Here is a 25,248-nt window from a genome sequence, read left to right on the forward strand (position 1 = left end):
TTGGCGTTGAAGGGCTTCGTTTTACATTTGCACTTGGTAGTTTTTGAAATTCTGCAGTATTTCCTGTGCTGCATTATTTACACTTCACTTTCACGAAATAAGCATCAAACTAAAAAACTACAAAGTACGAAACTCGTCTAGCTTGAAGGGAGAAACCAGATGGCGCTTTGGTTGGCCCGCTAGATGGCGCTGCCATAGGTCAAACGGGTATCAACTGCGTTTTTTGAAATAGGAACCCCCATTTTTTATTACAGATTCGTGTAGTACGTAAAGCAATATAAATGTTTTAGTTCCGCATTTTTACAGTGTATGTCCGTTCGTTTGTTTTCGTTCACGTTGTGAGTGTCGCCAACCTAAAATTGTAAAGTAGTGTTTTTCATATCAAGTGGACTTCTTTTTGAGGGGGGAGGAGGCAAGACGGGGATGAGCCTGGACGGTGATTATAGGACAGAATGTGTATCTTATCATTTTACAATAGAGAAAGAGCGAAATAGACAGTTAAATTTCTTGGACATCACATTCATAACAACCAACACACATTTGACACATACCGAAAATCGACAACAGGCACAATTGTACATGAGACATCACAACCACCCAGTTCTGAAAAACAGGCAGCACTTAGCTACACAATTCAGAGACCAACCACAGTGCCATTAGATACAATTACAAAAAAGAAATGAATACCATATTGCAAATAGCCACAAACAATGGATACAAAGAGAACTTAGTAACAAAGCAACAAAAAAAATCAAAAAATAGAATAGAACAAACACCCAGGTATCGCCAACACAAGGACAAAATCACACACAAATGCACAAAATACAAGAATAGAAACGACACGAAGCGTGAAAGACAGAGAAAATAAAAGATGGTACGCAGTGACATACAATCACAAATACAGACACAGAATATCCAACAGTTTTTCTTTTTAAAGCGTAAAAATAGCCCACCAAAGTTCTCTCTTAGCCGAACATAACCATTTTCAGTCAATGATCGGTTAAGCTGGACAAGAAACCCCCGTCCATTCTACATAAATACAGCCCATACCATTATTTAGCCACCACCAGCTTGCACAGTGCCTTGTTCACAACTTGGGTGGATGGCATCGTGGGGTCTGCGCCAGACACGACTCCCACCATCAGCTCTTACAAACTGAAATCGGGATTCATCCGGACAGAGCACTGTTTTTCAGTCGTCTACTGTCCGATATTTGGTATTCTCGGCACACTGATAACACTGTGGATCTCGGAATACTGAATTTGCTGACGATTTCCGAAATGGAATGTCGCATGCGTCTGGATCCAACTACCATTCCGCGTTCAAATTTTCTGGATGCTGTTGTTTTTTACACTGATGGCTCTAAATCTGCTGATCATGTGAGGTATGCCTTCACGTCCTCTGTTGGTACAGAAAATCGTATGGTGCCAGCTACATGAGGTGTGTTTACTGCGGAATTGATGGCAATTTCCCAGGCCCTTACCTTTATTAAACAGTCCCAACACAATCGCATTTTGTTATGTACGGACTCAATGAGTGGCTTTCTGGCTATTGACCGGTGTTTTCCGCGTCATCCCTTGGTCTCGGCCATCCATGACCATCTCGCTGATATTCACCGTGCTGCTTGTTCCGTTGACTTCCTTTGGGTCCCTGGCCATGTAATGAGCTCGCTGATCGTTTCAAATGGTTCAAATGGCTCTGAGCACTATGGGACTTAACTTCTCAGGCCATCAGTCCCCTAGAACTTAGAACTACTTATACCTAACTAACCTAAGGACATCACACACATCAATGCCCGAGGCAGGATTCGAACCTGCGACCGTAGCGGTCGCGCGGTTCCAGACTGTAGCGCCTTTAACCGCTTGGTCACACCGGCCGGCTCGCTGATCGTTTGGCTGGGGGAGCAGTCACTTATCCCCGTTTTCTGTAACCCCTCCTGCAGCGGATTTACGGCTTCGCATCAAATCGCACATCGCGCAATCATGGGCCAACTCTTGGGAGGCTACTTCCCTGACTAATAAACTTCGTGGGATTAAGGTGACACCAGGCCCGTGGCGTTCTTCCTTTCGCCTCTCCCGAAAGGACTCGGCCACCCTGTGTCGTGTCCGCATTGGCCATACCAGGCTGACCCATGGTTTTCTTTTGCGTGATGAACCACCCCAACTTTATGGTTGTGGAGCTTTCCAGTCAGTAGCCCACATTTTGGTTGAATGCCCCCTTCTTTTGGCTCTGCGTGCTAAGTACAGACTCCCCCGCTATCGACAGGGGATCTCAAGTTGATTCCGTATTTCTAGATTTCCGGAAAGCTATGACACCGTTCCTCACAAGCGACTTCTAATCAAGCTGCGGGCCTATGGGATATCATCTCAGTTGTGCGACTGGATTCGTGATTTCCTGTCAGGAAGGTCGCAGTTCGTAGTAATAGGCGGCAAGTCATCGAGTAAAACTGAAGTGATATCAGATGTTCCCCAGGGAAGCGTCCTGGGACCTCTGCTGTTCCTGATCTATATAAATGACCTGGGTGACAATCTGAGCAGTTCTCTTAGGTTGTCCGCAGATGATGCTGTAATTTACCGTCTAGTAAGGTCACCCGAAGACCAGTATCAGTTGCAAAGCGATTTAGAAAAGATTGCTGTATGAGGTGGCAGGTGGCAGTTGACGCTAAATAACGAAAAGTGTGAGGTGATCCGCCTGAGTTCCAAAAGAAATCCGTTGGAATTCGATTACTCGATAAATAGTACAATTCTCAAGGCTGTCAATTCAACTAAGTACCTGGGTGTTAAAATTACGAACAACTTCAGTTGGAGAGACCACACAGATAATATTGTGGGCAAGGCGAGCCAAAGGTTGCGTTTCATTGGCAGGACACTTAGAAGATGCAACAAGTCCACTAAAGAGACAGCTTACACTACACTCGTTCGTCCCCTGTTAGAATATTGCTGCGCGGTGTGGGATCCTTACCAGGTGGGATTGACGGAGGATATCGAAAGGGTGCAAAAAAGGGCAGCTCGTTTTGTATTATCACGTAATAGGGGGGAGAGTGTGGCAGATATGATACGCGAATTGGGATGGAAGTCATTAAAGCAAAGATGTTTTTCGTCACGGCGAGATCTATTTACGAAATTTCAGTCGTCATCTTTCTCTTCCGAATGCGAAAATATTTTATTGAGCCCAACCTACAAATGTAGGAATGATCATCAAAATAAAATAAGAGAAATCAGAGCTCGAACAGAAAGGTTTAGGTGTTCGTTTTTCCCGCGCGCTGTTCGGGAGTGAAATGGTAGAGAGATAGTATGATTGTGGTTCGATGAACCCTCTGCCAAGCACTTAAATGTAAATTGCAGAGTAGTCATGTAGATGTAGATGTACCTTTGATGTTGGCTGACGATTCCCGGATGGTCGCCCCGGTTCTCGGTTTCCTCTGGGAAAGTGGCTTTTATTCTCAGTTTTAAGGTTTTTAATCTCTCTCTGGTGTTGGGGCAGAGCAGTGAGTGTTGGGGTATCTCCCACTGTAAGCCGTGTTTGGCGAGTCCAGACTCCCCTCCCCGACCGATATCCTCTTTTCTTCCACTTTTACTCTGTTTTTATCATTCTTTTTTTAGGATTGGTTAGTCTCCTTTTCCCATACGCACTTCCACATTCTAGCGGTTGCACCTTTTGAGTCGCAGATGATCTTGCCTCTGCTGCTTCAGCGTAGCGTTGGGTTCGCTCTCTTGCTGACTTATCTCATTTCGTTTTTACCATTGGCAACATGACTGCCCTTTTACATTTTTTAGCCTCTTCCCTTTTATTGTTCTGACTTTTCTGAGATGTCACACTATCGGAATGGACCACATTTGAAACAAGGGACTGATGACATTACTGTTTGGTCCCTTAAACCCCAACCGACCGACCGCGTTCAAATTACCGTCGTGCGGCCACATTCCGGTCCACATTTAGTCACGCCAATGGAAACAAGGCCCGTTTTCGTTTCCGTCGTTCCTACATGTGTCGCGGCCTGCACCTGTGGCGCCCCCCAGACGTGTGTGGGAACAGAGCAGGTGAGGCAGTCGGGTGCGCGCCGTCGGCCAAGGCCCCGGCGCCGGCGCCCCTAGCCTCATTGGCAGCAGCGCCGCGACGCGCTCATAACCGGTGGAGGCGCATGCGCCGTGCATGCCGAGCGCCGGCGGCCGCCGTGACGCCTCACAAGTGCTCCCCACCCGCCGCCGCACACCAAAGGCGGCGCCGCGCACATCCGAGGAGAGCTTCGCACACTGAGCTACGACCGCCACAGCTCCATCCCCTGCAGCCCGTGGACCGTAGATCCGATGACTTAACTTCGTGCACAGTAAACGATATTTTTCGAAAGACTGCAGCTGCATCAGTCTTCACTTACGTTATTAAGTACTGCTCCAGTAATGCTTTTTCATGCTTAAATTTATTCACATTTGCGATTGGTGTGGGAGATTAGTGTTGGATGTGATATACGTATGTACAGTATGTGATCGAAAGACTTATTGCAGCATTAATTACACAACTGGCCATTAAAATTGCTACACCAAGAAGAAATGCAGATGATAAACGGGTATTCATTGGACAAATATATTATACTAGAATTGACATGTGATTACATTTTCACGCAATTTGGGTGCGTAGACCCTGAGAAATCAGTACCCAGAACAACCACCTCTGGCCGTAATAACGGCCTTGATACGCCTGGGCATTGAGTCAAACAGAGCTTGGATGGCGTGTACAGGTACAGCTGCCCTCGCAGCTTCAACACGATACCACAGTTCATGAAGAGTAGTGACTGGCGTATTGTGACGAGCCAGTTGCTCGGCCACCATTGACCAGACGTTTTCCATTGGTGAGAGATCTGGAGAATGTGATGGCCAGGGCAGCAGTCGAACGTTTTCTGCATCCAGAAAGGCCCGTACAGGACCTGCAGCATGCGGTCGTGCATTATCCTGCTCAAATGTAGGGTTTCGCAGGGATCGAATGAAGGGTAGAGCCACGGGTCGTAACACATCTGAAATGTAACGTTCACTGTTCAAAGTGCCGTCAATGCGAACAAGAGGTGACCGTGACGTGTAACCGATGCCACCCCATACCATCACGCTGGGTGATACGCTAGTATGGCGATGACGAATACGCGCTTCCAATGTGCGTTCACCGCGATGTCGCCAAACTCGTTTGCGACCATCGTGATCAACCTGGATTCGTCCGAAAAAATGACGTTTTGCTATTCGTGCACCCAGGTTCGTCGTTGAGTACACCATCGCAGGCGCTCCTGTCTGTGATGCAGCGTCGAGGGTAACCGCAGCCATGGTCTCCGAGTTGATAGTCCATGCTGCTACAAACGACGTCGAACTGTTCGTGCAGATGGTTGTTGTCTTGCAAACGTCCCCATCTGTTGACTCAAGGATCGAGACGTGGCTGCACGATCCTTTACAGCCGTGCGGATGAGATGCCTGTCATCTCGACTGCTAGTGATACGAGGCCGTCGGGATCCAGCACGGCGTTCCGTATTACCCTCCTGAACCCACCGATTCCATATTCTGCTAACAGTCGCTGGATCTCGACCAACGCGAGCAGCAATGTGGCGATACGGTAAACCGCAATCGCGATAGGCTACAATCCGACCTTTATCAAAGTCGGAAACGTGATGGTACGCATTTCTCCTCCTTACATGAGGCATCACAACAACGTTTCACCAGGCAACGCCGGTCAACTGCTGTTTGTGTATGAGAAATCGTTTGGAAACTTTCCTCACGTCAGCACGCTATAGGTGTCTCCACCGGCGCCAACCTTGTGTGAACGTTCTGGAAAGCTAATCATTTGCATATCACAGCATCTTGTTCCTGTCGGTTAAATTTCGCGTTATAGCACGTCATCTTCGTGGTGTAGCAATTTCAGTGGCTAGTAGTGTACTGGATGTGACGAAAGTGGACCCGGCAGTGTAAAAGATGATGGTGTCGTGTCCTGGCGCAGAATAGAGGGAAGTTAGAAAGTTTGTGGTCAGTCTGGAATTTCCGAGCGGTGAGGGGCAAATGGAGAAAGACAAATTCCCAGTGAAGGCAGGCTGACAGAAGGCATCTACGAGTGATGTAGATTATGGGATTTGACAGAATTCAGGGCCCTGATTAACACTTTATTTGCGATCAGGCTAACTAGTACACTGAAGGCTCATTGTAGACATTAGGAAAAGCAAAGGAAGCAGTTGGTTGTACACCGGAAGTCAGTGACTGAAACCTTATGGGATGGCGGGGGGGAAGGGGGGAAGGGTGTGTGTGAACACTAGCAGCACGTTAAGCACAAACTTGAGAGTTGCGCTTCAACTGAGGTGAAGAAAACATTTCGGAGCTTACCGAAACTGGCGACAAGGGAATCGGCGCCCAAGCAGTCTAACTGAGAACGCTCTCTGAATACAAAAAATACGGATTTTTAAAGAATCGTTATTGCACACTTTTTCTCCCTTCCTGTAGGCGAACCACCAATCCACCGGCACTTCACAAGCTTCGGTCAATCTGGCGAGTGGTTGTGCCCCTCCAGGACGCCTCTGACCAACAACACTAAGATTGCTCCCCTACCCCCACTCGTTAGGTAGGAATGCTTCTCGAATTTACATAACAAACTCCGAACGTGTTGTATCAACAGCGTTCGTCTGCAAGCTAAACATCACTACCACTCCTATTAGGGCCAGCAGCAACAGAGTTCTACGTCACTTGCCCCCGCCGTCCGTTGTTCTGTGGGTGGGGAATGCTGTAGTAGCCCTCTAATCTACTGACGTCGATGTTCTCAGGAGCAAGTATCAAGGTAGCTGCCTCTGCTAAGACGTGCCTTTTCGCGGCCATCTTCTGCAGTGACGCCTTACGGCAGCGTCTAGGCCGTGGATGAAGTTGCCAGCTAATTCTCTGACATGAAACTTCTCCCCTGAGACAACTTCCCAGACCGTATGCACAGCTTTAGTCTTACTGTTTATCACCGGTAACCTAGACGCTACCACTTTTGCCTGCTCTGTGCATTGTCTCTGATATCCTACCATGCAGTTTCCTTGCTAGCTCCAAACAGCCTTAAGCATAACAACGTATAAGTCACTATGTCGTCAATATATGACAGTGGAAAGTATAGTATTTCAGTAGAGAACCAGTAATAGTAGAACGAGTCGGTCTCGAGAGCTGAATGACACCCAGCGTGAACTAGTCAGTGAACGTCACCTGAGTAGTGAGATTTCAGATATTCTAAAGCTGCTCAAGTCGACGGCTGGTGATGTGATTGAGAAGTTGAAGCCAGAATAAACAACGACGGCTACATCTACATCTACGTGATTACTCTGTTATTCAAAATAAAGTGCCTGGCAGAGGGTTCAGTGAACCACCTTCAAACTGTCTCTCTACCGTTCCACTCACGAACGGCACGCGGGAAATTTAGCGGGTATTTTCTTTTATTTTTTTAGTATTCATGTGAGTAACCACACACTTTTTTTTTATTCAGGGTCTATTTCCACTTTTCGCACCATACAGATATCTTATCTAAATCATTTTGGCATTCGTTTTGGTCATCTGATGAGTTTACAAGACGGTAAATGACAGGATCGCCTGCAAACAATCTAAGACGGCTGCTCAGATTGTCTCCTATGTTGTTAATATCGATCGGGAACAAAAGAGGGCCTATAACAGTTCTTTCGGGAACGCCGGATATAACTTCTGTTTCACTCGATGACTTTCCGTCTGTTACTACGAACTGTGACCTTTCTGACAGGAAATCACAAATCCAGTCACACAACTGAGGCGATATTCCATAGGCACGCAGTTCGGTTAGAAGACGCTTGTGAGGAACGGTGTCTAAAGCCTTCTGAAAATCTAAGAATATGGAGTCAATTTGACATCCCCTGTCGGTAGCACTCATTACTTCATGAGTATAAAGAGCTAGTTGTGTTTCGCAAGAACGATATTTTCTGAATCCTTGTTGACTAGGTGTCAATAAATCGTTTTATTCGAGGTACTTCATATTGTTCGAATACAGAATATGTTCCAAAACCCTAATGCAAATCGAGGTTAGTGATATAGGCCCGTAATTTAGTGCATTACTCCTACTTGCCGTTTTGGGTATTGGTGTGACTTGAGCAATTTTCCAGTCTTTAGGTGCGGATCATTCAGTGGGCGAGCGGTTGTATATCATTGCTAAATAAGGAGCTATTTTATCAGCATGCTCTGAAAGGAACCTGACTGGTATACGATCTGGACCGGAGGCCTTGCCTTTATTAAGTGATTTAAGCTGCTTCGTTACTCCGAGGATATCTACTTCTATGCTTCTTATCTTAGCAGTTGTTGTTGATTGGAATTCAGGAATATTTACTTCGTCTTCTTTGGTGAAGGAGTTTCGGAAAACCGTGTTCAATACCTCTGCTTTAGTGGCACTGTCATCTGTGACTTCACCGTTGTTATCGCGCTGTAAAGGTATTGATTGCGTCTTGCCACTGGTGTGCTTCATGTATGACCAGAATCTCTCTGGGTTTTCTGCTAAAGCAAGGTATCACGAAGTGACGCACAGGGATCGTCGCGTATTGCGGAGGATGCTGTAAAAAAGCGGATGAAATCAGCGGCAGGAATCACTCGTGAGTCCCAAAATGCTACGAACAGTCCACCTGCTGTGCGTAAGGAGTTAAAACGAATGTGGTGCAGCGGTCGAGCAGCTCCTCATAAGCCACACATTTCTGCAGCCAGTGCTGAGGGACGACTGACGTTGTGGTAAAGACCGACGCCACTGGTGAGTTAACTACTGGAAACGAGTGATGTACAGTGATGTATCACGCTGTAGCCTGTGGCAGTCCGATGGAAGCATTTGAGTGTGGCGAACGCCTGGACAACGTTACCTCCCATCATGTCTAAACAGTGAACTGTACAGGAAGTGGAGTTACGGTATGGAAGCAGTTTCCATCGTTACGGTGTAGGCGCCTTATTGCATTTAAAAGAAAACGCTAATTGTGGAAGTACATGAACAAATTTTATAGCGTAGTGTGCTGGGTGCAGTAGAGTAACTGTTCGGATACGATGACTGTTTGTGTCAGTATGAAAAAGCACCCCGTCGTGAAGTATCATCATTGAGGCAACAGTTGAGGACAATAACATTCCTAATAAAATTTTCTCGGGCTTCCAGCCACGTCAGGCGGTTAAAATCCCACCAGCTTTCGACCGAGATCTCCTCAGACCAACAGAGAAGGGAACACCACCGGAGAAGAAAGCAAGAATCTTGTGTTTCTGCCTTTCTTTGGTACAGTGTCGGGCAAGATTAACTGGCTCCTGAAGAGATACAACATTTCATCGGTGTTCGACAGCTCATGAGGCCTGTGAAGGACGATCTAGGGCTTAGAACGCCTGGAGTGTACAAGATACCATGTCAGTGTGGCTGTTACTACGTCGGCCAAACAGTAGGCACTGTGGAGCAACTCCGGACGGAACACGAGAGGTGCTTACGCCTACGCTATCCAGAAAAATCAGCCGTGGCAGAACACGCCTTAGGAAATGGACACGGAATTCTATTCGACGAAACATCTGTCGTTATGAGGACGAATTGATTTTGGGATAGCGTCATAAAAGAGACTATTGAAATAAAAACCTCTGGAAACACCATCAACACGAACGGCGGTTTGCAGCTCAGCACAGCCCGGGAGCCGGCTATCGCGAGGTTGAAACGGGCGCGCCGGATGCGGGATGAAAACATTACCATATATGGCGAGGAAGAGAGCACCAGTGACGTCACAGCCAGCAGTGCGGCTATATAACGACGTGGCCACGGCGACACAGCAGTCAGTCTTACCACTTGACAATGGCCGGGAAGAGCTCGGTGGAAAGCTCGTGGGATTTTAACCACCCGACGCGCGGCTTGAACCCCAAGAAAATTTTATTAATTCATATGGCCGGGAAACCATGCATTCATAACAACATTCCTAAAACGGACTGGCCTGCGCGTAGACCCGACCTGAACCCAATGGAACGCCTTCGCGATGGGCTGGGGCGTCCACAGACATTCTGACGTCTCATTGAAAGCGTCCCCAGCGAAGTTCAAGTCGTCGTAAAGGTGAAAGCACAGCTCATAGAGTGTGTGCGTGTGTTTGTATGTGTGTTTGTCTTTTATTCTGCTTGACTTTCTCCACATTAGCCTTTTATAGCCTTACTGCTGTGAGGAAATTCAGACCTAGGATTTTTTTTAAAATAATGATAATTGAATGTAGTATTTTTTGCGGATGTACTTCCGGAAACTGTGCCTCCTTCAGTACGCAGAAATTTACACACATGCGACATCATCATCACACTCTTCGCTTTACGTTAAAGTGTAACGAAGTACAAGGGTTATTGCGACAATATACACTCCTGGAAATTGAAATAAGAACACCGTGAATTCATTGTCCCAGGAAGGGGAAACTTTATTGACACATTCCTGGGGTCAGATACATCACATGATCACACTGACAGAACCACAGGCACATAGACACAGGCATCAGAGCATGCACAATGTCGGCACTAGTACAGTGTATATCCACCTTTCGCAGCAATGCAGGCTGCTATTCTCCCATGGAGACGATCGTAGAGATGCTGGATGTAGTCCTGTGGAACGGCTTGCCATGCCATTTCCACCTGGCGCCTCAGTTGGACCAGCGTTCGTGCTGGACGTGCAGACCGCGTGAGACGACGCTTCATCCAGTCCCAAACATGCTCAATGGGGGACAGATCCGGAGATCTTGCTGGCCAGGGTAGTTGAATTACACCTTCTAGAGCACGTTGGGTGGCACGGCATACATGCGGACGTGCATTGTCCTGTTGAAACAGCAAGTTCCCTTGCCGGTCTAGGAATGGTAGAACGATGGGTTCGATGACGGTTTGGATGTACCGTGCACTATTCAGTGTCCCCTCGACGATCACCAGTGGTGTACGGCCAGTGTAGGAGATCGCTCCCCACACCATGATGCCGGGTGTTGGCCCTGTGTGCCTCGGTCGTATGCAGTCCTGATTGTGGCGCTCACCTGCACGGCGCCAAACACACATACGACCATCATTGGCACCAAGGCAGAAGCGACTCTCATCGCTGAAGACGACACGTCTCCATTCGTCCCTCCATTCACGCCTGTCGCGACACCACTGGAGGCGGGCTGCACGATGTTGGGGCGTGAGCGGAAGACGGCCTAACGGTGTGCGGGACCGTAGCCCAGCTTCATGGAGACGGTTGCGAATAGTCCTCGCCGATACCCCAGGAGCAACAGTGTCCCTAATTTGCTGGGAAGTGGCGGTGCGGTCCCCTACGGCACTGCGTAGGATCCTACGGTCTTGGCGTGCATCCGTGCGTCGCTGCGGCCCGGTCCCAGGTCGACGGGCACGTGCACCTTCCGCCGACCACTGGCGACAACATCGATGTACTGTGGAGACCTCACGCCCCACGTGTTGAGCAATTCGGCGGTACGTCCACCCGGCCTCCCGCATGCCCACTATACGCCCTCGCTCAAAGTCCGTCAACTGCACATACGGTTCACGTCCACGCTGTCGCGGCATGCTACCAGTGTTAAAGACTGCGATGGAGCTCCGTATGCCACGGCAAACTGGCTGACACTGACGGCGGCGGTGCACAAATGCTGCGCAGCTAGCGCCATTCGACGGCCAACACCGCGGTTCCTGGTGTGTCCGCTGTGCCGTGCGTGTGATCATTGCTTGTACAGCCCTCTCGCAGTGTCCGGAGCAAGTATGGTGGGTCTGACACACCGGTGTCAATGTGTTCTTTTTTCCACTTCCAGGAGTGTATTTTTGGGCCCATGTGAATTGGGGGTGATAACATGTTCAGACAAGAAGTGGACAGAAGCTTTTGAAATGCAGAAGATTGCGTAGGTCAACCGAATAGCTAACAACCTGGTATTGAATCAGATTCTGGGAAAAAGAAACCTATAAAACATTTTGTTGTGATAGAATGTATTAACTGACACAGCGTGATAGATTCTTAATACTTTTTGCTTCTTCTGAAAGCGAATTTCATTTCAGACAACAGGACAGAAAATATTTTGCGAATATTTTTGAGCAATAGTTTGAGAAAAAGACCTTGATTAAATTGATACGCTGTCTCCCAGTACTGGGTAAGCCACAGTCAAATGATGCAGTGGGTAGCAAAAAAATAAAAGAAAAAAAGGGGGTAGGGGTTGATTCACGGAACATTCACGGATATAAATGTTATACAGAAGTGTAAATCAGTATCTGTAGGAAAAATTAACATTTTCTGTTGGAATAGTCCCGTCAAGTGTGTATTCAATAGTATGAGATCCAGTATACTGATATTTGTAGTAAAATGGGATCGCATTTGATGTCAGTAGCACAGTGTCTAACAAGTTATTAACGATTCAGGTGGCAGAGGGTGGAACTCAGTGTAAAGGCAGTATGTTCTGTATGATGATAGTGTGCCCGTATATGCCTTTACTGCAGACGGGTAACAGGCACCATAAGTGACAATGCGTGTTGTGTATATAAATCACGATTGTGACAGTGCCACGCTGAAATCAGTTATTACGTGGTCAAAAAGCAAAACTCGGTGCATACGAAGAAACGCCACTCTCTAACCGTCAAGTCGACACGAAATTGAACAGTTCAAGTACAGTGATTGATAATTTCGTTAAATTGGGCGCACGATGCAGAGAAAATGGAAAATATGGGCAAAGTAGAAAATTATCTGAGGCATCTAAATGGTTGCTTTTGGGCAAAAAGAGGTCCACAAACCGTTACTCTTGTCAACTCAATGCTGAGAGGCAGTCGTCAGTAACTGACAGACGTGTAGGACAAATTGTATCAAATGACAAACACCTTGCATTTAGGAAACAAGTGCAGAAACCTGTAGTAACAGCCAAACATAAACAGGCTGGATTGGAATTTGTTGGACTTCAGAGAGGGATTAAGTGATGTACAGGATAAGAAGAGGTTTGATTTACATGGGCCAAAATGTATTTCGATATTATTGGCATGATCGAAGAACAGAGCAGCGGGTAAGAATGAGCAGAAATTTTGATTGTGGAAGTTTTATGATTTGGCCAGCTTCCTGCGCTAAAAGTATATCACGCATTGCTTAGATGAACACAAGAATGAACTCTAACATGTACATTGAGACGTTAGAGACAGAACAGATTAGAATGTATGAGGACCTAGGGTATAACGGTCCTGTGTGTGTTTCTTCCAGACGAGAAAGTGGTTAGCAGATAAAAATGTCGATGTCTTTCCCTGGCCTGCACGTAGCCCGGATTTGAAGCCATGGAAAATCTTTGGCGAATACTTGCAAAGCGTGTTTATTGCATTTGAAGCCGTATGTGAGGTGAAGATAGCCATACGAAAAGAGTGGGCGTCAATTTCACTGCAAGGACCACAACCCTTAAAAGAATCAGCGCCGAAGAGAAATTTTAGGTAATCGGGAAGAACGGAGATAGGACAAAGTACTAAAAATGCAGTGACGTGACAGAATAGTGAGTGCCTTTATACTAATTTCCAGCCAGGAAATGCAAACACCTTTTTGCGTTACACGTGCTTTGAAAGAAACTATGTAATTCCGTGATGATTGTTTGTCTTATTTGTGTCTGCTAGTTTCATTATAAATTCGTCACATATATGCTTCACACATCACATTGCACTATTACTTTCGTAGCCACCCTACCTTAATACTAATTTCAACTACTGTATTGATTTTCGGTTTTTCACTCGTGCGCTAGTCTGTTACCATGATCTGGAGACTACAGAAGATCCTGTGCTCACTCCAGAATACTGTGCTTAGAGAATCATTGTACAGACTGATTTGCGTCGCATTTTTTAAAGTCTTAAGCAAAATCACCCCGGCTGGATGGCGATTTAAATCTTCAACCTTCCGAACGTTAAGCCAGTGACTATAAATATAGTTTACCATTTTTGTACTAGTTGAATGAAAGCACTAAAACGACACAGGTGGATCGATAGGGATGGAAAATGGAAATGAGCGTTTGGCGTCATTGGGCGGGAGGTCCCTTACGATGCAGGTCCGGCCGCCTTGGTGCAGGTCTTACTACATTCGACGCCCCACTGGGCGACCTGGGCGCCGGATGGGGATGAAATGATGATGAGGACAACACAATATCTAGACCCAGTGAGGAGAAAAGCCCCGACCCAGCCAGGAATCGAATCCGGGCCCTTGCAGACGACAGTCCGTCACGCTGACCATTCAGCTATCGGGACGGACATCGATAGGGATGAAGTAATTGAAGATGATGTGAGATCAACAACGTTTCGACGAGTTTCCCACTCGTCATCTTCAGGGGAAATATGAGGTTCGTGTCTGGTTCATTCATTTATATCCGCTGGACTACCAACCCGTTGGCCCACGCGGGTATAAGAGAACGAACTGGACGTGAACCCGATATTTCCCGGAACAGAATGAGTAGGAAACTCGTCGAAACGTTACGACAGCACGAAGCCATGACTGAACTGAAAGCCCGAGATGGCTTAGTCATGCAACATTAGTGTATGTAGTGAATAATTTATAGCTGAAAATTTATCGACCTTGATTCAGACGTGGGCTTGCTGAAAATCGCATCGGGTTATCTGAGGTCGCCTCCACTTCTGACCCAACTTTGATGGTGATTGAAGATTTACACTGTTAGCGGAGGTTGTCCTGTGGGATATGTGGAAATGGATAGCACCACTGGGGAACACGGAAGAGGACTGTGGTTTATCATGCTTCAATGGTCAACCGAATTAAACGTATCGAAATGAAATCTGGATTTGATTCATCTCCGACCCCATTTTTCAATTGTTTCGGTATATACATTCTTTTTTCTGAAGGTGTCGAAACAGGCTTTCTGAGTTAAAGATTTTTAGCGTGTGATAAACGAGTGCATGTGGTTTAGATGCTGGCAAATGTAAACAATAAGTAGCCTAGGAGCAAGGTCTGAGCCTTGAGGAAGCCCACGGTTCATTTCTACTGGTAACTAAAAGCACTCGACGACGCTGTGTAGAACTACAATAAGCTAAAATATTGGAGATCTGTTGCAACGAAATTATTTGTATAGAATTTTACACCAAATTTGACTGCGAAACGGTACCTACCCACCTGTCGGGCTGTGAGATTAACAGAAACCACCGGCGAATCGATCGGCGGAAGCGAGGCACCACCGCTGTGTTCCGGCCGGCGATTCGTTCGCCCCCTCTCGCGGCGCGGCCAGTTGGGCGCGACGCGGACACCGCCGCCGCCGCAGCCCCCGCCGCCCCCAGCAGCCCCCGGGGGCGGCGGCCAGTAAATCCCCGGCAGGCGGCGGTGATTCACGGCGCGGCCGCCAGGGCGCGCTGACCCCGCCATCCATCCGCCGTGTGCCCAACATGGCCGCCGCGCCACGCCGGACCAGCCAGCCGGCCGGCGTCGGTCGGCGTCGCGACGCCTGCGGCGTCTGCTGCTCTACTTGGCAGCGGCGGAGCCCGTGTTAGGGGCGAGCGCGGTGGCGGCGCCGAAGCAGCCACCAGCCACCAGTCCCACGAGGGCAGCCCCCGCGTTTCGTGACGCTGCGAACTAGTAGGGTGTATTGTTCATTGGAAGGTACTGCTCACCGTATGTCTCATATTAAAGAAGTCGTGTTAAAATTGTTAAGCGTTTACGAGTATAATATGTAAAAAGTGACTTTTGTGTTTCTCGTTCCTATTTGTCCCATTCGAGCGATTTTTCTCTTCTTTTCGCACACGTCTCACGAGTATGTGTACGGTTTCAGCCATATCCGATACTTAACAAGAAAAATCGCGAAACTGCTGTATGTTTTGGTAAGTTAATTTATTTATGCAACCAGTTTTTCCATCTCAGTAATGCCATCTTCAGGATACACGTAGAGTATATCAAGGTGTACTACAGCTGACTTTACAGAAAATGAAACGTAATAATTAAAGTCCTTAAAACTTACCAAATGCAATCTGCAGCGTTAACACAAGTACCTGTGATCATACAGCACAACAAAGTAGAATGTGTACATATACTGGTTAGGACAAACTATTTTGACATCACAGAGCTACAACTGAACATGCCAAACGTTATAAAGAACAAAAAATAGACAATATAAATCGAAGCACAAACGGATAAAGCTTCTCTAGTTTTTTCCCTCCTCCACTTTCTATCTTTCTTTTATTTTATTCGCGCGACTGCTACGGTCGCAGGTTCGAATCCTGCCTCGGGCATAGATGTGTGTGATGTCCTTAGGTTAGTTATGTTTAAGTAGTTCTAAGTTCTAGGGGACTGATGACCACAGATGTTAAGTCCCATAGTGCTCAGAGCCATTTTATTTTATTTTTTATATATACTTTTATTTTTTTGTATTTTTTTAAATACGAGAAACCTACATGATTCTTATAGACGAGAAACGCCCTAGTTCTTAGGAAAACTTACCCTCATTCAAAATAAAACATGGCGATATAATCTATGAAGTAACACACAGCAGTGTGCATATTTATCTCCTAAGTATTGTCGCTAGTGGTGATATATCGGAATTAGTTGCCAAAACACCAAAACGCAACCAGACGCAAAACGTGCGGCGAATAAACTTATTAAGTGGACAATGACATGCAAAGAACATGCGAGATATACTCATAAAATATTACAAACAAAATAAAAAAAAAACAAAAAGATATGACTTAGCGTCCATTACATCAGTTAATAGGCGGGAAAATAGTAGAGTGGAACAAAGAAGGATCTCAAATCTATATTAACTAAGGGGAGCCCTCCAAAATCGCAACTGACAATGTAATTACTATTTCCCTGGGAATATATCGTACTATTGACCTATCTAAATAGGAAGAGACACATAGCAAGCTGTGTCGTAATAGGTAGTGTGGGGATGGAACGAGTTAAAAGGAAGGTAAGCGTGGGAAGAGCAAAGTATAAGCCCACTAATTAAGGAACATACTGGGGCAAAAAGGGGACAATAATTGTGAGCGAAAAAGGAGTTGTTAAATGGCCTCATGCTATAAACCAGTAATGGGATGGAACAATACTAACCTTCTAAATAAGGAAAACGAAGGCGATAGAATAAACAATGTAGTAGCACAAGCCTGCATCTGCCAGCAGTCTCGAGCTACAAAGTCAGACTTGTGGCCCACAGCAGTAGCACGTAACATACTCAAAACTTACAGCTGTCATCAGGTCGATACCAATGAAAAATCACCTATACCATCACTGAAATAGCATTTGTGCTCATTGTAATATGTAGGGTGACCCGGAACCGATAGAACTGCGGAATTTGTTCGGGGATATTTCTATGAGTATTTTGCAACAAAAAACCTCTGCTCTACAGTGGCTCATTACAGAATAATAACGTAATTGTGCCATCTTATCTTTCTTAGCAATATTGGTTTATTTGTGAATCGTAATGGCGAAAAAGCTTGTAATTGCAAACACCAAAGCGTACAACACAAAATACAAAATGATGCTACAATGCCCAGATTTTCCCACGATCGTTTTGAGGGCGTGGATTGCTTTGAACCGGTACATGTTTGTACACAGTCATGTTACCAAATTAGATCTCGCAACGGTTCATTTTGTCGAGTAATGAAATGGTATGAAGTTGTTCTTAAGATGAAATACAGTTGTTTTTGTGCTTGCAGTTTGTGCTCAGTCGTACAACGGTGACTAACCTTTACTGGGCGCCAGAGAGAGGCTGTATAATATTACTACATTGTTGACGCAATGGACTCTCAGCATCATCGTAAAGTGGTGCGTCAAGTATGCTTGTGCACACACACACACACACACACACACACACACACACACACACACACACACACACACACACACACACAGATACTGTAACCGAGATGATGATGTTTGGTTTATGGGGCGCTCAATTGCACGGTCATCAGGGCCCGTACAGAAGTCCCAATTTTTACGCAGTCCAATTTTTTTTCACAATCCAATCTAGCCATTGTCACGAATGATAATGATGATTAAATGATGTGGACAACACAAACACCTAGTCCTCTGGCAGAGAAAATCGCCAACCCGGCCGGGAATCGAACCCGGGACAACGTGATCCAGAGGCAGCAATGCTAGCCACTGTAACCGAAAGAAATCGTGTAGTTAAGTTATTCGAGTTTATAAGATTGTACAACTTCGTTTTCTAATATTTTTGCAAAAAGCTGTTCACCTGTGGATCCATTGCCCGCTTGATGATTAGTAACAATCGAAACTGGTAACAAGGAACAAGAATAATTTTCAGTGTTGCACTCGGTATTATAACACAAATTTCTACAGGAACGAAAATGATCTTATAGATCTTATAATTAAATTTTCCCGAGACGTTTAAGTCTTATCTTTATCTACGATAATTATCGAAGCACTAGACATGAATTAAAATTTGTGTCACGGCCGGGACTCGAACCGGGTCTTCTTGTTTATTAGGCAGAAATGCTAACCTTTGCCCCACCGCAGCACTATGGTCAGCATTGTCGTAGGATCAAAAATGTTTTAAATAACTAAGGGTTAGTAAGCTGATTAGTTTATTATTATATTCATCTACAGACTAGCGAACCCAGCAGTGCTTCACAGTTGCTAAATATCTATTGGAGTTTGACATACGTCATAATCTCCTTCTCTCCATTTGTCCATCTACTCCATCTCCCACTCATCTCTGTCCATCTCCTTCCTGCCACTCCGAGTATATCTGTCATCCCACACTCTCTTCATCCACCTCCTCTCACTCGTCCTTCCGTCCATATCCTTCTTCCCCTTCTCATATACATTTCTTTCACCATTCTCTGAGCGTCTCTTCCTCGCTCCTCTCTCTCTCTCTCTCTCTCTCTCTCTCTCTCTCTCTCTCTCTCTCTTTGACGTTATTTATTGTTACTGCAAACGGAACCTTGCTTGCGAACAGAGCTCAGAAGGAATGTGTAAATCGACTGGAATCTCATGACAGTGTTTCACATGATTTTAATCTATGAACAGGTAGAATTATAAAGTTAGCCAAAAATACAACTCACATGTTCTCCGTTAAAAATGACTGCATAAAGGAAAAGAAAACCGCACATTTTCACGGCACGACTTGGCATGTTTTCCCTCTCAGCCGGTTTAACAGAAAGTCTTCATCGTATAGTTCTTATTCGATTTTTTCCAAACACTGTCTACGCTCTCCGTAAGTCTCATTGACTCGACGATCAAATATTTGGTCTGCGATGCACATACGCCGACCGACCACGAACTGAAATCACTTGAATGTTCGCAACACATCACATTACCACGAACTGACATCAATTCAATATTTGAAGCACAGCAAAGGAATGATCATCCCGGATAACACACTGGAATATCGCTTTAAATTGTATTATTTTTCGCAAAATATCAATATCCGATAAGGAATTTGTTATTGTTATGAAACCGTCCGACAGCGGAACCGTCAAACCGACCGACACGTTTCTTTTACTGACATTTTCATACAAAAATACCATCCAAATTTCAGACTTTCCCGGTGGATTTTCCAGAATTTTTCTTTCGTGGAAACCGTGTCCTGACAATAACGAACAAAAAAAAAAAAAAAAAAGAACAAACAACAAGCAAATCGGTCAAGCTGTTCTCAAGTAATGAACTATCACAACTAATTTTAGTTTCTGACTTTTACATTGGATATTCCAAAAATTTTCTTTCATAAAAATCTTCTCCTGACAATAACGAAAATAAAAAAGAGTCAATGAAATCGGTGAAGCCGTTCTCAGATGATCGTCTTCAGTCATGTGGCAATTGACTTTTATTTATATAAATCTAAAAAATCTCTAGGTAATTGATCATTAAGGCGACGCATTGTCTGCGAAACGCCCAACACGGTTTGCATATCTAATGGATTCCAGGGACAGCAAAAATTTGATTTTTAGTATTTTACACAATTATTGACCGAATTTAAAAATTTTTTATCTGTGGTAGTGTGCTCATTATGTGGTATAATCTTACGTCAAACGTTTAACACACTAAGTCAAGTATTAAACTTTGAAATTGTATATATGTCTAGAGGCAGACCAACTCATAGCGCGCAAATTATCCGCACAATACTTATCCCGTATTGGAGAATGAGATGGTTTAGCGACTTTCAGCCAACCTAACACATAAATTCAAATCTTTAGCAAAATTTTTCTTGCTGACATATCTCTCTAAATAATGAAAAGAAAATATTTTATCCCATACTTTAACGGGAAGTCAAGGGAATACGATACAATGGAAATAAAGTAGGTGAATTGTTTATTATTTCAAAAGTAATCGCAATAACAGTTAATACATTTATCACACTGTGACACAAAACAGACAATAATTTTATCTGTATGGAAAAATTTTTAGTGTTTCCAACGTATCTACGATTGTACCCATGTACTATCCTCTTTGCGCGAAAAAATAGACCGTCACGTGGCTCCTTCATCAGGACTCAAAAAATATGAAAATCGCATTGGAGAGACCGGGAATATATGGAGGATGTGTATGGGGTTCCCAGTGGGACTTCTCCAGCACGGTGGGCACCCCCCCCCCCTCCCCCCACTTGTGATGTAATAAAGGGTTTTACTTACACTTGTACTCTCGTTTTCATTTGATTGCCGCTTATACATTTTCACTATTCATGCAATAAAATTTCAACATCAAGCATGACTTCTTAATTTATTTGTTCTTTACTTCTAATGCTATTCGCAACACGTTTTGCAGGTGGTATCCATATACTCGTACACCACTGAATTTAGTTCAGTAATTTTCAATGCGATAGGGTCGGCAGCTCCGATGAATATTTTGAAAGATTTCTTGATGCGTTCAGTTGCTATTCTCTTTGTTCCATGCAAGATTGTACAGTTTCACACTTAGGCCGTTTTCAAGTAATTTATGGATGATTTTTTGTAGCTTTGCACCAAGTGCTCGAAAGTAGCGAGCTCCTAAAACAGCGTGAACAAAAAAAATGGTTCAAATGCTCTGAGCACTATGGGACGTAACATCTGTGGTCATCAGTCCCCTAGAACTTAGAACTGCTTAAACCTAACTAACCTAAGGACATCACACACATCCATGCCCGAGGCAGGATTCGAACCTGCGACCGTAGCAGTCCCGCGGTTCCGGACTGAGCTCCTAGAACCACTAGACCACCGCGGCCGGCAATAGCGTGAACGTGTCGGATTTATTTTATGAGCATAACGTGATGTCATAGGAGCAACGAAGTACATGACGTAATGTACTACTATAAACGCATCGATAAAATACCTGAAAATGGCCTAAGGATGAAGCTGTACAATCGTACATGAAATAAAAATAATGGCAGCTGGAGCCATCAGATATCTTAAAAAAAATATATTTCAGTAGATACGACGTCAGAAACACTTAGATGCGTGAAAAACTAAGGTTTGGCGTCTTTACCCGTGCAGGTTGTAAAGGCTTAATGCCAATCATTTAACAGATTAATATCTTTCTAAAATACTTACACGTTTGAAACTGCTTTGAAAATGATAGTTCGAGTATTTAAAGAACCGGGAGTGGGGGTTTGCATGTGGTAGTTACTGCATAATCCTTTTTGTCGCCGAGTAGTGATAAGAGGACGGTCTGTTAGTCCAGAGATACAAGCCAAGAACAGTCATAATACGCCTTTTACGCTTGCAACTTTTCAACAGAGCGTTACTAATCGGAAACATGAGTATAATAGTGATTTAATGAATCGTCGTCTCAATTGTGTTTGTAGAGTACACAGAGAGAAACTGTAGAATGGAGATGTCACAATTAGCCGACTGTGACAAAAACCCACGAGAACCACCTCTCTCCCACTTGAGACGTTCCCATCGTATGATGGCTCCAGACTACCAGGCCACTGGCGTAAGTCGCAAATTGCGGTCATTCGCCTTGATTTACACAGACAGGATAATGGCTACTGGAGACGTGCCAGCGTAAGGAATCACCTCTCGTGGGATCACGTGCGCATAATACTGACGCTAATAAGCCGATTACTCTGTAATAATCCCGTTAGCAAAACACTGGCCGCCTTACCGCCCCACCTCGTAGGCGGCCGTTTCTCTGTCTCCCCAGACCTTAAGCTATGCGACAGACGCACACCCTTGCCTCACCGGTCGGTAATTTCTTCGGCTGGAGAGCTGCGCAGGGAGCCGACACAATACTCGGACCGTGTTTTCGCAGCGACGCCGGGCCGACACTTTTATGCGCCGGTACCAGACTGGGAGCCGCCTCACAATAAACAACGGGGTGACATCAACTCGCAGAAAGACCGAGAGAGAGAGAGAGAGAGGGAGTGTGTGCGCTCCTTGCGAGACCCAGCGGCAACGATCAGAAGGCGGGCGGAGCGTTCATGAATATTGCAACGCCGCGCCGGGAGAAGGCTACGTACCTCAACGTTGGCGTAGTCTCCATAAACCTGCCCCGGTATTCTCGCTGCACTGTCGCTGACAACTTAATTACACGTCCGAGGCAATTAGACTTCGGTTTTACTCCCACCAGCTTTGCACTCCTTTCTTTTTTTCTGTAGTTCCCTTTGCCAATTCCGGGGATGTCTTATTTATTTGTTGCTACACACACACACACACACACATACACACACACACACAGAGCGAGAGAGAGAGAGAGAGAGAGAAAGAGAGAGAGAGAAACTTTGGCGAGGTCAAAAGAGCGAAGCATCTCGGACGTGCCGGGGCTGAGCAAATCGGGGAGAAACCCGAACGCCTGCCGACGCCTCGCTCTCCATCTTGGGACGCCGATCGGCGGAATGCCGTCCTCGCAGACGCCGCTGCACTGATGCCTCCTAATTGAGTCGTCAGCGGCGGTCATTTGCGGGGTCAGCGCATTCCGCGACCGCCGGCAATGGAATTGCGGATCGTCCGCCCGAGCGCATACCGATGAGCGATTCATGTCAACAGCCGCGCGAACTGGCGTTTGTCTCGTTTCTTCATCTCCAGTACACCAGAGGCCACCTCTTGTTGCAACATTTTCAGCCTTAAAAATGGCTCTGAGCACTATGCGACTCAACTTCTGAGGTCATCAGTCGCCTACAACTTAGAACTAATTAACCCTAACTAACCTAAGGACATCACACACATCCATGCCCGCGGCAGGATTCGAACATGCGACCGAAGCGCTCGCTCGGTTCCAGACTGTAGCGCCTAGAACCGCACGGCCACTCCGGCCGGGTTTTCAGCATTAAAGAAAGTCTTTGGACACCTATTCCCTATGAGAGTCTCTAACTACAGCAGTACCCCCAGATGATGCGGAAGGAGTCTTCGACACACTTGCCCAACATCGCCAAGTATTTAGATTTCCAGAAGGCTTTCGACACCGTTCCTCACAAGCGTCTTCTAACCAAACTGCGTGCCTACGGAGTACCGACTCAGTTGTGCGACTGGATTCGTCATTTCCTGTCAGAAAGGTCAAAGTTCGTAGTAATAGACGGAACGTCATCGAGTAAAACAGAAGTAATATCCGGCGTTCCCCAAGGGAGTGTCATAGGCCGTCTACTGTTCCTGATATATATTAACGACATAGGAGACAATCTGAGTAGCTGTCTTAGATTGTTTGCAGATGATGCTGTCACTTACCGTCTTGTAAAGTCATGAGATGATCAAAACGACTTGCAACATGATTTAGATATCTGTATGTTGCGAAAAGTGACAATTGACCCTGGATAAGGAAAAGTGTAAAGTTATTGACATGAGTACTAAAAGCCGGCTGGTGTGGCCGAGCGGTTCTAGGTGCTAGTCTGGCACCACGCTACCGCTACGGTCGCAGATTCGAATCTTGCCTCGGCCATGGATGTGTGTGATGTCCTTAGATTAGTTAGGTTTGAGTAGTTTTAAGTTCTAGGGGTCTGATGACCTCAGAAGTTAACTCCCATAGTGCTCAGAGCCATTTGAACCATTCGAACTAAAAGAAATAAGCTAAATTGCGATTACGCGATAAGTCACACAAATATGAAGGCTGTAAATTCAACTAAATACTTGGGGATTACAATTACAAATAACCTAAATTGGAACGATCACATAGATAATATTGTGGGTAGAGCCAACCAAAGACTGCGATTCATTGGCAGAACACAACAGGTCTACTAAAGAGACTGCTTACATCACGCTCGTCCATCCTATTCAGGAGTGGGGATCCGCATCAGATGGGACTGAAGGATGACATCGAAATAGTACAAAAAATGGCAGCTCGTTTTGTATTATCGCGAAGTAGGGGAGTGGTGCCACAGACATGATAGGTGAATTGAAGTGGCAATCATAAATGCGTTTTCCGTCGCGGCGGGATTTTCCCATGACATTTCAATCACCAGTTTTCTTCTCCGATTGCGAAAACATTATGTTGGCACCCATCTATGTAGGGAGAAATGATCATCACGATAGAATAAGAGAAATCAGGGCTCGCACAGAAATATTTAAGTGCTCGTTTTTCCCGCGTGCCGTTCTAGAGTGGAACGTTAGACAGCTTGAAGTTCGTACATTGAATCCTCTTCCAGGCACTTCATTGTGAATAGCAGAGTAATCACTTAGATGTGCTGCTGTGACTATCGCTGTTACGAAATACATTACATGTATTCGCAATTACATCAGCTGTAAAATGGAATGACGACAATAAAAATTTGTGTCGGACCGGGAATCGTACCCAGTGACTCGCTAATCGCTAGCAGTCGCCTTACCATTTGGCTATCCGTGCACGACTGACTGTTAGCCCCAAACTTGCATAAGTCGTCAACTATGCGTCTACAACCTATACTCGTACATCTGCTGCTATAGTCCCGTAGAGGTGTCACATTTTGTCTGGAAGTCGCTTACCCAGTCTTACGATATTGCAGTATATGTAAGTGTGCAGGCTTTCGTGGCCGTTGTCAATAAATTTAAAATTGTCTATGTTGTTAGGGCGCGTCATATTTCATTTCAAGTGGTCGACGTTTCGACTCCTCTGCTGGGATCTTCTTCAGGATGCTTCGGTATCCACTATTGCTAGAACACTATTTCCTTTAAAATAATCGACGTTTCGACTCCTCTGCTGCGATTTTCTTCAGGATGTTTCGCTGTCCACTACTCCTAGAACACGCAGCGTTCTAGCAATAGTGGATACCGAAATATCCTGAAGAAGATCGCAGCAGAGGAGTCGAAACAAAAATTTTAGAGGACATACGATGCGGTCTAACAACCCTGAAGATTTTAATTTTAACGAAATTGCACTGCCTGTGTTATTCCGAATTACGACCAAAGTTCCTTCGGAGACGCATGCATGTAATGGATGTACGACTGCAGGCTG

This window comes from Schistocerca piceifrons, chromosome 10 (assembly GCF_021461385.2).
Source record: "Schistocerca piceifrons isolate TAMUIC-IGC-003096 chromosome 10, iqSchPice1.1, whole genome shotgun sequence".
Classification (NCBI taxonomy): Eukaryota; Metazoa; Arthropoda; class Insecta; order Orthoptera; family Acrididae; genus Schistocerca; species Schistocerca piceifrons.